The 13,999-nt window shown below is 49.3% G+C and overlaps 1 protein-coding gene across 1 annotated transcript in view; it reads right to left on the minus strand.

Annotated features, from left to right (window-relative positions):
• Positions 1 to 12,221: 12,221 nt before the first annotated feature.
• Positions 12,222 to 13,999, minus strand: part of LOC126519721 (mitochondrial inner membrane protease subunit 2) — a 46,959-nt gene continuing 45,181 nt past the window's right edge. The window contains exon 3 of the mRNA XM_055065376.2: positions 12,222 to 12,550. The gene's annotated coding sequence lies outside the window, so the exon portion shown is untranslated. The remainder of the gene's footprint in view (positions 12,551 to 13,999) is intronic.

Here is a 13,999-nt window from a genome sequence, read left to right on the forward strand (position 1 = left end):
AAAGACTGTCGCACGCCTGAAGATAAAGTGTATCTGAAATACGATAAGCTAGTTTTCAACAAGGTGACGTACGTGTGGGATGAGGATAAGAATGAAAGACGCAGGCTTGTGAGGTCCGGCACAGATTTGAGCGACGGCACAACACAGGACAATGGAAATCAGGCTGAACCCAGCAATGATCGAAAGATCACCCGGCGAAGGGCCGCAAATGGGGCATCGAAGTGACAGGAAAATAAAACTTGTCATTTGCGGTTGCTATCTTTTAATGTGCAACGCATCGTGAATAAAATAGCCGAATTTGAAGCGCTCCTTTATGACCTCGACCCACACGTTACGTTGCTGACAGAGACCTGGTTACATGCTGGAGTGTTCGATAATGAAATCGTTCCGCCGTCATACAAAATATTTAGGCGTGACAGACAATCCCGAGGGGGTGGAGTTGCTATTGTAGTTAAGGAGAGCATAAACGTGACAACTTTGCTGGCTATTCCAGAACACGCAAGCCTCTTCTGTAAAATTGATTTTTATGGCAATTCTCTTGTTATCGGTGTTGTATACTGTCCTCCGACGGCCGATCCTGGATTTCTTGAGCAACTCTACGATTATGTGCAGCGTTTCCGAGGTGAAAACGTAAGATTTGTCTTAGCCGGTGATTTAAATTTACCCTATATTGATTGGTCAACCATAATGACAATGCGCATGAATCCTAGGCACTCCGAGATTCTTATGAACATTGCATTTTCATGTGGTCTAGCTCAAATTGTTACTGCCCCTACTAGAATCACTGCTAGTGCAGAACATATTCTTGATTTATTGTTTGTAAGCTCTACTATTACATGCGATTCTCTTGATGTCATGTATGGGCTGTCTGATCACGAGTTGATATTTGCCACCTTTTCCTTTCAAAAGTGTTCTGACAAAAGCAATACTGAGATTGTTGTAAAAGACTTCAAATTCGCGGAAGATGAGAGTATATTAGGCTACTTGGAACTGAATCTGGACGGTTTCAATGTTGAAGACAACGTGAATGTATTGTGGGGCAAATTCAAACAGATTTGTCTTCATTGCATTGCCATGTTTGTTCCCGACAAGGTTAAGAAGAAACAAGAGAACCCCTGGGTTACGAGACGTATAATTCACATGAAAAGAAAGCTTAAGAGATTGAGACGCTCAGGAAGGCCTCGAGGCTCCGCTATTAACGCGCTAAGTGGAGCACTGAAAACTGAGGTTAAAAAAGCTAAGGACAATTTCTTCACTGTCACCTTAGGCAATTTTCTCAAGGAAGCACCGGGGAAATTTTGGAGGTATATAGGGGGCAACAAATCCAGTAGTATATCATTAATGATCAACGGCTCACCAGTCTCGGATGCAAAAGCAATAGCCGATGAATTTAATAGATACTTTCAATCCGTATACGCCCGTAAAGATACTGATCTTGTTGCCGAGCCAGAAGGGTTTCTTTCTTCTATGCCCGACGTCATTGTGAGTCGAGAAGGTATTCTTAACTTGCTTCTAACCTTGATCCCAAAAAGGCCGGCGGCCCTGGCAACATTCCTACAGTTATTTTGCACCGTTACGCAGAATAGATTTCGCACTACTTGTTTGTCATTTATAATGCGTCCCTAGCTCAGTGTTCTCTTCCGTCAGACTGGAGAGGAGCTCGTATCATTCCCATATTCAAGTCAACCAATCGCTTGTGCGCATCAAATTACCGCCCGATTTCCCTGACCTCAACAAGGTGCAAAATATTAGAGCATATAATCTGCCGACACCTGACCGTATTTCTGGAGGATTACAAACTGTTATCAGATGCCCAGCACGGGTTTAGGCGCGGTTTGTCGACGGTGACGCGGCTGCTTGGCACGTGTCATGATTTTGCCCTCGCGATTAATAATAAATAACAGATCGATGCTATATTTTTAGACTATGCGAAAGCATTTGATAAAGTGCCCCATAATAAATTATTACAGAAGCTCTACGCCATCGGATTAAATAACAGGCTTATTGAATTCATTAGGGCTTATCTACAAAATAGGTATCAGTATGTCCAAGTTGACAAGTACTGCTCGGAGACTTTACAGGTGACATCAGGGGTACCGCAAGGGTCAGTTCTGGGACCCACCTTATTCCTCATTTATGTTAACGACATTGTGAAAGTCATCAGAGTGGTATTAAGATAAAGCTTTTCGCGGACGACTGCGTTCTTTATACCTCGGTTAAATCTGTAGACGACCAAACTAAGCTTAATAAGACACTCGCAGAAGTTTCAGGCTGGTGCAAGAAATGGGACATGTTCTTAAACGCTGACAAGTGCTTAGTCCTCCGTGTATGCAGGAACAAAACTGTTTTACAATATTCTTATTCTGTGGATGGCATTTTGCTTAAGGAATCACCTGCTGTTAAGTATCAAGTATCTCGGGATCACTATTACAGAAAATCTCAGTTGGGACCTTCATATTGATACAGTCTGCACTAAAGCTTTTAAATCTCTCTGATTCATTCGACGAAAGCTTTCAAAGCCCCTATGAACGTAAAATTAGCAGCATACAAAGCGTTGGTCCGGCCATGTCTAGAGTATGCTTCGTGTATATGGGACCCTTATACAGAAAAAAACGTTGCCAAATTAGAAAGAGTTCAGAGAACCGCGGCTAGATCCATTTGCAACCGATATAAGCGCACTGACAGCGTGACAGAAATGATTGCTTATCTTGGTATCGATACACTTAAAGGGACACTAAAGGTTACTGTTAAGTCAACGTGGACTGTTGAAATACCATCACAGAAACCTCGAAACGCTTGTTTCGTGCCAAGGAGAGACTTATTTTAAGAGAAAATGTGTTCTGAAGCGTCCGCGTACCTCTAGCGCAGTTCAAATCGCCCGCCCTCCGATCGAGGAGTACTGACATCATGGTCTCATAGTGACGTTGCGCCATCGGTGAGTAGAACAGCGTCCGCAGACGGCGCTACGGCTTTTCTGCGCAAAACGCAAACGCGCGGCCAGAAACAGAGCCAAGACAGAGCCGACAGCAGAGCGAAAGCGGGAGTATGGTGGCTAGCGGAAAGAGAAACGAATTACGTCCCACGGCACACGGAGAGTCCGTTTTCGTTAAACTATAGCCTGCGGCGAGCTCGCAGCGTGGTCGGCGTGGTCTGTGAGAAGTGACGAGCCTTTTCGTACTCGCAACAGGGCATAAAAAAGTGCGAATCGACGCAAAACTCGGCCTAGAAACGTGCTTCGCCACAGCCAGGGCTCAATACGATCCAAGCTGGCACGAACCAGATGTCGTTTCCCGCACTGCCACCAGGCGCCGCTACTATACCTCAAACTCCAGCGCAAGACGCCCATAAGCTGGTACTTTATTCTATGACGCAAACTTCGACGCTCGTCGCAATGGACCCTGACACCGACAGATTGGCTCGCGATGGTGGGCTCAACTTCAGCGATTTGAGCACCGGCGAGCGCGACCTGCTGCTGAGGGCTCGCTCTGCCGGCGTCGTTGCGTACTACGACGGCGGCCTCGACACCGGCTCTCCGGAGCGGGAAAGCAACGAGGGCTTCCCACGACATCACATGGACGTGGCATTCTCGCTGCTTGTTCCAAATGAAAGTTTCGCGAGCCAGCAGAACCCTCACAGCACGACGCGATAACGAAACTACTGAAACTCCAAAGCATGCGCGGCGCAGAGTCGAGCGCGCAGAGTCGAGCGAAAACGAAACCTTTGGAACACCCATATTACTTAAGGGTAACGTCAAAATGTTATTTTTTCTTAGAATCGAATAGACGTAGACAAGTAGCATTTTTTTCCGTCTTATAATCGAATGAAATGATATTTTTAACACGAGTAGTTGAGTATTAGTAACACAAATTATGAGGAGTGCTTTCGTCATCGGGCTAGTACCGGAATGTCGCTGGGGGGTCTCAAATCGTGTCATGCATTTACCTCAATTTCTCGGTTAATAAAGCTCTGTTCGCGATTACATTGGCGCCTTAGACGTTCTAGAACATTGCTCTACCACTTTAACTTGAGTTTTTGGTAACCTTTAGTGTCCCTTTAAAGCTAGACGTACCGAATGTAGATTAAAATACTTGTATTTAATGTATAACAACATATTACAAATCAACAATTCCAATTTCATTACTCCTCATACTTTGCGCACAAGCTCGCGTTTTGATAATGGGAAAATTTTACAGGAATACAATGCTCGAAACGATACTTTTAAATATTCATTTTTTCCGAAAACCATACGCGCCTGGAATAAATTACCGAAACATATTGTAAACAGTACAAGTGTCGAAGGGTTTCTTACAAACTTGAAAATGCATGGGTAAAGGGTGCACACATTATGTTATATGCAGTGTTTCGTGTCTTGATTTATTTGCTTTTTATTGCTCTTGTGGATTTCTAATGTATTTCTATTTCTGCCAGCTGCATTGTGTTATATGCAGTGTTTTATGTCTTGATTTATTGTATTTAGTTTTTTTATTGCTGTTGTGGATTTCTCAAGTATTTCCATTTGCGCCTACTGCATTGTGTTATATGCACTGTTTCATGTCTTGATTTATTGTATCTGGTTTTTTATTGCTGTTGTAAATTTCTGGTGTATATCTATTTGTGTCCACTCCTGCTTGGAGTCAAGAGACTGCAGTATTCTTAAATAAATAAAATAAATAAATAAAAAGTGGCTCGATTCTCCCATATTTCTCTTTGACTGCTCATGTTAGTGCTGCTAGATTTCTCAAGTGTCATTATGCAGGCAGTATCAGGCTCTGCAATTACTAACTCTGTGGATTACCGACATCTCCTATACATTTGGCACAGAGACTTTTGCCAAACACGGAAAACTGAAGTGTCCATCACGAGGCTGCGCTGCCGTGTATGTGCGTTGAGCTTCTATCTCCACAGGTCTGGTCTGGTCCCCTCACCATTATGTTCATTCTGTGGCGAAACGGAGACAATAGACCATTCCTTGTTTTCTTGCAGGCGTTTTTCTATCATAAGAAAAAGACTACTCGAAATACCGCTTCGCAAAATTGACCTAAATTTATCAGTGCCTGTGATCCTTTCTTTTGGAGCCTGTATTATTGGGCTCAGTCACAGAAATATTTGTTTGGTAATCCAAAATTACCTCACTGAAACAAAGGTGAGCTAATGTCGAGCTGTAGCATGAGACACTCTTCACCAGAGGAGGCAGAGATGGCGGCAATTGCCCTGGCAATCACAAACACATCAACAAGAATAATTATCACCGATTCTAAAACAGCAATCAAAGCCTAAGACACCGGCAAGGTATCTAAAGAGGCCGGCAAAATTCTGCAGGCAGGCAAGGAGAACGTACCCAACGACCTAATTAGAATAATATGGGTGCCCGCCCATAGTGGACTCACAGGGAACGAGATTGCCAACGAGGTCGCCCGAGGACTCACACACCGGGCCCCAACGCAGGCAGACTACTCCCTGTCCAAAAAGCGAGCCTTAGCCACATACAGATAAATTCTAGAACACTATAGAATGGGCAGGAGAACCCTCCCCCCCCCCCATAGGTCTCTCACAAAGAAGGAAGAAGTTCTCTGGCGAAAACTGCAGACGGGTACCTTCCCAAACCCGTATATCCTACACAAATGGCATCCTGAGGTGCACTCTCCCAAATGCAAAAACTGTGAAGGCATAGCGACCCTAAATCACATGCTCTGGGCTTGCCCAGCGCTAAACGGTCTACGTGGGAGCAAAGAGTCATGAGAATCCTCCCTCCACAGCCAGGAAGAATAAGCCCAAAAACAAGTCATTGGTCAAGCCCAGGCCGCCGCCGGAAGCCAACTAATTCCGGTCGACGTCTAGGGGGGAGGTAGACGGTGAAAGGGGAAACTGCGTCTCCCCCCGATCACCCATACTCTCTGACGGGTGCAAATAAAGTGCTTTCTCTCTCTGATTGAAACCAATCGATTACGATGTTAGACTGATCGTTCTCCCTCCCCACCATAGCTTTCTTTTATTTCTTATTATTAAATTTTTATAATTTCTTTCTGTTTTTTATACCAGCTTTTCTGCTGATTACTTGTTTTTCTCCACACACAAAACGTTTACTTTTTAAGCTCCAATCTTCAAGTTAACTCCCTTGTTTGTTTTTTATGCCCCTAATTGAACCACCCGATTCATCGGCAATCCCCCACTGTGGGTGTGTGCCACGGCCACTCAGGAGAACGACAACAACAGTTTTTGTTGTGGTTGCCTCAGGTGGCGGCTCGAAGTCCTTGGACTCGGGCGACACCTTCGGCTTGCCAGACGGCCCAGAGCTGGTCTGCCAACTCTGATCTGAACTTTTGAGAGCCGCCTCCCAACGGCGGCGACGCCGGTGGAGAAGGTCTTCGGCGGCTCCGGCAGCCGGGGTGGCGTCGCGAAGAAGCGAGCTCGAGGCTTCCCGTACTGTGGCAACGGCCGCGATTATGCACGCGTCGGCGAACGGAGGCGCTTTCAGTACCGTTGTTTCCGGCACATTCCCAGAGCATGTGTCGCAGCGTTGCTCTCTGTCCACAAGATTTAAACGCATCAGTTCGGCATAAACCCGGGTAGCAGTGATGTAAGACGGCGGGGCTAGGGTAGGTGTGTTTCTGGAGCAAGCGTAAAGTTACCGCCTCGTTCTTGTTTATTTTATCGTGTGGTGGTGGTGGGAATATATCGTGGTAAATAATTTTTCCGAGTCCTAAAAAAAAGACCATTTTCTCGCGGCAACGAAAGAGCTAAATAAACGCGTGCAGCCTTTACTGACGAAGATGCATAAGTGGCCTATGGAGCCTAGAATCCATAATTAACTGCTCGTATATTCTGTGGGCTGCCTGTCCGTATCCTGGCACCTATAAGCACTTTCTCTCGTGTGGACTTTGCCCATGGACACAGTCGCAACAGATGTCGAGCATCTGCTACAGACGCCAGAGCAGAGCACTTAACAGGGCATTCAGGTTCTCGGCCTCAGGCCCAGGTTGTGGAGCTGGTAAGGGCAGCTCCAACTCGGAGTCTCCGATGGGAGATTCTCTCCACGGGAGATAAATACGGGGAAGCTGGGTACAGCCGTTTAGGCTAATTGGCTTGACTGGGACCATAGCGCTTAAGTGACGCCGAAGAGTGACCTTCCGTGCCCGCGTCACTTAAAGGGAAGCTGAAACGGTTTTCAATTTCCATGAATTGCTGGGATTGGGAAGAACAGACCTAATAATTTACGGTTCAGAAATTTTTTTCTTCGTTTTGTTAATATATGGGGCGGAAATCGCTTTCTAAATCATCCCCGCGGACACGCCCCCATCGCTTCCCGGAGCGCCGGGTGAGGTGGTTGCCAGAGGAGAGAACCGGCGGGAGTGACGTCATTCGCGGGGACCGAGCTGCCGGACCGGCGTGCTGGCATGTGCTGGCATGCCTCTTTCCGTCCGGCGCTTTACTGAACGACGCTACGAGAGATCTGCCGCCGCCGCCGCTCACGTTTGTTTTCTTTTGCGATTTTCGTAAACTGGGGTTCTTTTCTTCTCTGCTGCGTGAGTGCCTACAGCCAAGGGCGCCCAACATGCCCTCGTTCTGTGCAGCATTCGGCTGTGCGAACACAAGCGGGTGAGACGATGTGGTGTTTCACAGGTTCCCGAAGGACAAGAAGCTTGCAGCGCAGTGGGTCCGTGCGGTGAGGAGAGATAAGTTCATGCCGACGAAATCAACTGTGCTGTGCTCGGACCATTTCCGCGACAGTGACTATCATCGGAGCTTGACAACGATGCGGGCAATCGGTATTCCAGTTAAATCGGCGCGACTGAAGCCCGGCGTTGTTCCGTCTATATTCTCCCACAAGAGAAACACCTCGCCACCTCCAAAAGCGGCCTTCGCCAAGAGGCGAAAGCGTGAGGTAGCTTCCACAGCGTTGCACCTGAGGTATGAAATGGAGTATAGGCTTGCCTAGTGACATTCGACGTACGGTTGCAGTTATCGTGTTGACCACACGGCGGTGCTAAAGCTGCCAAATATCTTTATGTCAACACTAGCATGGAGCACGCATACCGATTCTTGATCGAGCCACAATCGCAAAGTCGTCGAACCATAGTATTAATATTGCACATATAATACCTCTGGCCATCTCTGGATTTGTATGATAAGCAACTTCCATGACTGTACCCCGCAGCACTGCATGTGCGCGCTTTGAAACGCGGCACTTATGTTTGCGATCGTGTATCAACACTCAAAAAACCACGGGACATTAGACAAGCAGCGGCAAGGTGCTTGACATCGCGGAATTGCACCCGTGTTTACAATCTAATGAGAAGTTAGTGCTTCAGCATTCTTCCAGCAGCAAGTTCCCAGTGACACTTTAGCGCATTTTTTCTCCCGTCATTGGAACGTGCAGCTTCCAACCCGCGAGAAGGTGCACACATCGATCTCGCTGTTGGCACACTCAACATCGTCGTTGCCGCCGTTGCCGCCATCGTTTTCCGCATCGGCTGTCGGTTCGAACATGTACGGCGAAAATACAAGCTGTCCGAGACCGCGAGAACGTTCCATAATGCTTACAACTCAGCTATGAAGCCAGAACAGAACAGCGTGCTACGCTCTGAAACGGCGGCGCCGATCAGCGACTGCCGCGAATGACGTCACAGCGGCCCCGACCAATCACGGGCAACAGCGGCGTTCGCGCGATGCCCTGAGGCGCTAGTGCGCGTTTTCTTGAAAAAACAGCCGCTTGCGTTTGTTTCCGCCCTTTTTGAACCCGATATTCGTGTTCAGGGGACTCAAAACTGTAGAATGCCGCAGAGAACCCATTTTTTTCGAAAAGTGTTTCAGCTTCCCTTTATTAAGAGATATGGTTCCAACACGAGGAAGGGGGCATACATACGGGGAGATTAGAGCACGTGATCAATCTCAAAGGAGAAGATTTTCGGGCTAAGGAGATTGAGCGGTGCCCGGAGGCAAGAAGGTGGGCTTTGAGCTCAATAAGGAGAGTGGCTAATCTTGTCGGCTATTGGGGCTGAGCTCCACCACTGAAGCTGGCGCAGCCGTCGGCGTGACGTGGTATAAGGGATTACGTGGCCGCGTCGGCTGCTTCGGAAGCGCCGAAGCAAGTCCCAACTGCGCTGGGGTTCTAATCAAGGTGGGGAGGTTTTCCTGCTTTGGGTGTCTGCTTGACAACACTTGAAACACTATAACAGGTAGCGGCATGACGACGGGACGCGTTCAAAGGCTTTAGCGGCCTTCGAAGGCGTCCAACATGGTAGGCTATACTGCTCGGTGCCGCAGTGCCGAACGTACGCAACGGAGCCCAGTGCCAGCCTTCACAAGTACGAGCGGGACAAGAAGCTGCTTAAAGCTTCAATCGCGAAATTTAGAACCGGCAAGCAGCCATCGGCTACCACTCGGCTGTGCAGCAAGCACTTCTGCGAGGAAGATTTCTGCTACGGCGTCGGGGCTGCGATGTTCAGCGAGTAGCAGAAGGCGCGCACTTAGACGCTCGCCCACGGGCGCTGCTCGGCTGTCATGAGGCTTTGATCTATGAACTTGTTGATGCTAGATACTGGTAAGTTCACTGGAATGGAATGGGAACGGCAAGAAGTATATTAAATAAAAGGCATGGCATATGTTCAAGTTTGTGTTAGCACCAAACAATGAATGTATACTGGACTAAGAAAAGGCAGCAGGAAATAGCTCGCTGAAAGACCGATAAACATGCAGTGCGACGCAACTTCAGAAATAATTACATCGAAACGTCCAAGAATTAAGAGGAAACGAAAGAAAAAAAGACTGAATCGTCGCGACGGCACTTCACAAGTCCCCGTAGGCGTCGAAGTCTCTAGTTATAGCGAAATTATTTTTGAACAGCTTTGATAGCGTCCATGCAACAATGGCTGATTGTTTACTGTCAAATGCTCATATGCTGCGGCCTAAAGCTCACGGAACGATGCGAAAACGTGCTCGCAGGAAAGCGAAATATTGTGCGCGGACATGCATGCAGACGCGAAGTCGGTCGCTGCGAACCCGTGCGATCGCTGCATTGAGGCTTCATTTTGTTATGCTCCGTTTCGTTACACAGACAGCCCACTACAAGAACACATTTCACCATAGTTCGCTCTCAGCGATTGCCTAACTTTCACGCAAGAAACCGGGAACTCCTTCGCGGCGACTGCGCAGTGTGCATTCACTGTACGTATTTGGTAAAAAGAGAGCGTCTGTAAATCATTCTGTGCTTTCTGTTTGCCCAAGATTAGTATTTTGACGGTAAAGAATCTGTCGTTGCGAGAGTACTTACTGAAATGTTCAGCAGCGCTCCCACGTGGTATTTTTATTGAGCGCCGACAGTCATACCGATGAGGAGCACGTCGCTTTTATCCCTCACATTACGCAAGGGAGGTGCTTCCGACAGACGGCGACTCCGTAAGTCCTCGCCGCCAATAGTATTACAGTGTCTGTGACCGTTATGCTGCACCCAGCGGACTTTGATGGTGAAATGCGATCACACATGTGAAATCTATGCATCTCATCACATATAAGCATTGTTTTAGAGCGCAGCTCTTTGGCGTCCGTTCCTGGGTTTCGCGTCGTCGTCGGCGTTGTCGTCGGCCTCGTAACCAGCTCCGCCCCCCTTTCATCCCCCCAGCGCTAGCAGCGACCGACTGATACCGCTGGATGCCGCTGACGCCGCTAGAGAGTCAAGATAACGTGACTGCATAGAACACCGTCGCCGCCATGCAGAAAGAGGAGGAAAGGGTCCCCCCCCCCCTGTTCTCGTGTGGCGGATAGGGTGCTCTTCAGTTGCCGACGCGCCGGTTATTTCACGTAGGCCCCGGCACGTCGACGAATACGTGACCACCTTCCCACGGCTAGACCTGGTTCTTAGCGCTGCGGAAGCGAGGGTATCATATTGTTTGTGTCGGCATCGGCGGCGTTGTCCCTGAAACCAACTCCGCAGCTGGGGTTGACTCACTATCGGCGTCAGCGGCATCAGTCAGTCGCTGCTATCTCTTCCCTCCTCCCTTTATCGTGTTGTCCGCTTGCTGCGCGCGCTTCTGCCCCCATCGTTTGCCGCTCGGTGTACACGCCGCCCCCCTCCCCCCTCTTCCTGCGAGTCTCCGGTTGTCAAAGCGCCGGCTCGAACTTAATTCCTTTCTTCGCTCCTCCTCCAATGCAACCCCTGTGCGGTGGCAATCAGAGAGCCAGATCGGTGGCGGCGGATCTGTATATGTGCACCGCCCGAGCCGAAATTGCCGCTGCCGTTCGCCCTGTGCGGTGGCAATCAGAGAGCCAGATCGGTGGCGGCGGATCTGTATATGTGCACCGCCCGAGCCGAAATTGCCGCTGCCGTTCGCCACTGCGAAATTATCTGCCAGTTCTTTCTGAGCCATGAGCGAGACGACCGATGGAAGTCCTCCGTCTGCTGCTGCTGCTGCTGCTGCTGCTAAACGAGCTGCCAGAGCAGAGGCCCAGCGCCGTCGCCGTCAGAATCCAGAGGTGCGTGCCGCCGAAGCAGAAGCTTACCGTCGCCGCCGTCGAGATGATCCAGGAGTACGCGTCGCCGAAGCAGAGGCTAAGCGCCGCCGCCGAGAAGACCCTGCCGTTCGCGCCGCCGAAGCGGAGGCTCATCGCCGCCGTCGAGAGCAACCAGCAGTAAGCGAGGCTGAAGCAGAAGCTCATCGCCGCCGCCGAGAAGACCCTGCAGTTCGCGCCGCCGAAGCGGAGGCTCATCGCCGCCGTCGAGAGCAACCAGCAGTAAGCGAGGCTGAAGCAGAAGCTCATCGCCGCCGCCGAGAAGACCCTGCCGTTCGCACCGCCGAAGCGGAGGCTCATCGCCGCCGTCGAGAGCAACCAGCAGTAAGCGAGGCTGAAGCAGAAGCTCATCGCCGTCGCAGAGAAGACTCTACCGTTCGCGCGGCCGAGGCCGAGGCCAAACGCAAACAAAGGCTCGCAAACAGTCAGGGTGCAACAAATGCTTTCCGGCGACAGTTTACAGACAATCCGTTTGGAAGTGTGTGTTCAGTGTGTGATCGGCTCTGGTTCCAAAATGACGTGAAACCGCCTCCGGATACGTGCCGTGAGACAAGAACTGTTAGTGGAGTCTTTGTTAAAGGAATACGTGTGAAAAATAAAAAAAAAAATTCTGTGATAGCGCATACATGTGTTGCTCGATTTCTTTGCCTCAATCTATCGAAAAGGTGAAACAGCTTATTTGCTGCGCTCAAATTTCGCATTAGGAAGTAACGTAATCGTCGGTAATTTTTTTTTTTTATTTACATATTTCAACCGGTTGCACCAACTTCGGCCCAAGCATACAGCGTCCCCTATACTCGCTGTCGTGGAGCATCGACGGAGCGAAGCATTATTCGTCTATGTCCAGCATTTTAAGGGTGGCTGCCTGCTTCCCCTTAATTCACAGTGCACCGACTTCGGGATCGGCTACCGTCATGCTGGCTTCGTGGTGCCGCAGCCCGGTAGATGTCACCGTCTTTGTCGTCATCTAGGCGTTTTCACCATGCCGCTGTCGTCGCCGCCATTATGCCGTCGTCGTCAGGTCATCGCCATGCCGTCGTCGTCTCTGCATACAGAAGCCCACATCACACACTATTCGCCTTTAGCTGGAACCGCATGGCGCGATTTTTGGCGTGGTTGACGCACGGCAGAGGCGCTCGGGTGTCGTTTCGACGAATGCGCCCACAGAAATCGCGTAGCCGCGTGTTACTGTTCGGAGTAGAAAAGAAAGCGCCGCGTCGCATTGCCGCGCCCGCGTCCACCAATGAGAGCGCAGCGCAAGTGTTACGTCACGCTATACGCCACGCTTTAGTTACCTCAACACCACCAGTTGGCACTGCCGTCGGCGTGACGTGGTATGAGGGATCGCGTGGCCCCGTCGGCTGCTTCGAAGGCGCCGAAGCAAGCTGAAAACTAAAGTTTAATGTCTTACCTGCGCTGCGGCTCTGATTAAGGTGGGGAGGTTTTGCTGCTTCAGTTGTCTGCTTGACAACACTTGAAACACTATAATAGGTAGCGGCATGACGACGAGACGCCTTTGAGGGGGACGCCAAGCTTTAGAAGAACTTCAGTTTGGCCTTGTTGGTGTTTACTGCATATCATATTGACCGCAAACAAAGAAGGGAACAGCGGAAGAGAACACATAAGCAACACGAGCGGTAACTTTCAGCTGCTTTATTCATGGCAGCCCATGGGCATATATAGACAAACAGAACATGCGCAGAACGCAGCAAACAAGATCACTCATCAGCCTAGCGGGGCAACCAATTATAAAAAAAAAACCTATTTCCGATTGAAACAACCTAATGGAAGTGTCACTAACACAGTCTTGGCCTTTCTTTTTTATGTGATAAGCCTCCATCAGTTCGCGTGCAGTCTGGTCCTGGCTTCTCCCTAGAATATTTATCTCCTCACAAAGAGGTGCACAGTGACAGGCATTGCAGTGCGCAGGCAAGTGTGCCAATTCATCTTTCGTTAACTTTTGTTCGTGTTCCCTGGCTCGATCATTCAGGCAACGTCCTGTCTGCCCTATATAGGACTTGCCACAGGCCAGGGGGATTTGGTACCCGACTCCTACATTGCATTTTGCATACGGCTTGGTATGGTTCGTGCCACAGCATTGCCTTCCTTCTTCTTTTGGTCTAGTTGGTGTTTACTGTATATCATATTGATCGCAAATAAAGACGGGGACAGCGGAAGAGAACGCATAAACAACACGAGCGGTAACTTTCAACTGGTTTATTTCACGGCAGCCTGTGGGCATATATAGACAAATAGAACATGCGCAGAACGCAGCAGGAAAGCAGGAACGAAAGCAGGAACGCATGGGTCAATGCCCCTGGTCAAGTTCGAATGACGCGGACAAGGACAAAGGGAAGCGGGGAGAGGTAGGAGAGTGAAATGGTGATTATCGCCGGCGACTCAAACCTGGGTAGGTGCTCAGAACTAATTGTGGAGAGGGTGAAAGACGATAAAAGAGCGACGGCAGGGACATTTCAGGGGCGGACGCTGACTT

The sequence above is a fragment of the Dermacentor andersoni genome, chromosome 10, assembly GCF_023375885.2.
Source record: "Dermacentor andersoni chromosome 10, qqDerAnde1_hic_scaffold, whole genome shotgun sequence".
In the NCBI taxonomy this organism is placed as follows: Eukaryota; Metazoa; Arthropoda; class Arachnida; order Ixodida; family Ixodidae; genus Dermacentor; species Dermacentor andersoni.